This window comes from Condylura cristata, unplaced genomic scaffold, assembly GCF_000260355.1.
Source record: "Condylura cristata isolate star-nosed mole 26May11 unplaced genomic scaffold, ConCri1.0 scaffold00024, whole genome shotgun sequence".
In the NCBI taxonomy this organism is placed as follows: domain Eukaryota; kingdom Metazoa; phylum Chordata; class Mammalia; order Eulipotyphla; family Talpidae; genus Condylura; species Condylura cristata.
Genome location: NW_004567125.1, coordinates 2,112,949 through 2,114,090, shown reverse-complemented (window position 1 = coordinate 2,114,090; position 1,142 = coordinate 2,112,949).

Here is a 1,142-nt window from a genome sequence, read left to right as displayed (position 1 = left end):
CCTGTTCTGCTCCCCACTCTGTCTCTGGTGAAGCCTCTCACTGCCCCTGCACCTCTGGCCTGTACCCCAGTTCTGTATGCATAAATAAATCTTAAAAAAATATACACACAACACATATATACATACACATACATGCATATACACCCATATATGTATGTATGTATACACACATGTGGTCCAGTTCCTCCACATACCACCAACACTTGGTATTTTGGCCATTCTATTAGGTATGAGTTACATCTCATTGTGATTTTCATTTGTGTGCCCCCAAGTAATAAAAAATATCTGTTTTAGATGCAGTGATCTAAAAATCTTTTGCTTACTTTAAAAAAACTGGTTACTTTGTTTTTCAGTTTTGACAGTTTATCTATTTTTTCAGATATAATTTACAAATGTTTTCTTATCTGTATATTGCCTCTTTATTCTCTTTAGTGTATTTTTGCAGAGCAAAAGTCCAATTTATCAGTTTTTTCCTCTGTTGTGGATTGTGCCTTTGCTGTCATATCTAAGAGGCCTGTTTACCCCAAGGACATGCAGATTTTCTCTCCACATTTTGTACTTTCACATGTATGACCCAGTTAGAGTGGTGTCCATGTGAACTCTGTTCTACTACATGGTCTGTGTGTCCACTTCTTTGCCAATACTCACCACAGGACAGTGTATACTTACAGTACACACGTCTTCAAACTGAATATTGTGACTTCCTCCCGATTTTTTCTAAAATTGTTTTAGCTTTCTTAGTTTCTGCTTTTCCATTTAAGTCTTAAAGTCTGTGTATTTCTACAAAAAAAGAAATCCTGGGACTTTGGTTGAAATTGAGTTAAATCAGTAGATCAATGTGGGTAGGATTAACATCTGAATTGTGTGGTCATGGATTTCGTGAACATGATACCTCCCCACTCATTTGGTCTTCTTTGCTTTCGTCAGCATTTTTTATATTTGGATTTATAATTTTTAGACTAAATTTTGTTAGATTTCTTTTTTTTCAAACTGTTCAGAATGGTGTTTAAAAATACTCTGGTTTCCAACTGTTACTTGGTAGTATATAGAAATACAACTGATTTAGGTTGACTTTGTATCTTATATCTTTTAACTTTGCTAAATTTCATGTTAGGGTTTTTTTTTTTTTTTTTTTTTTTTTT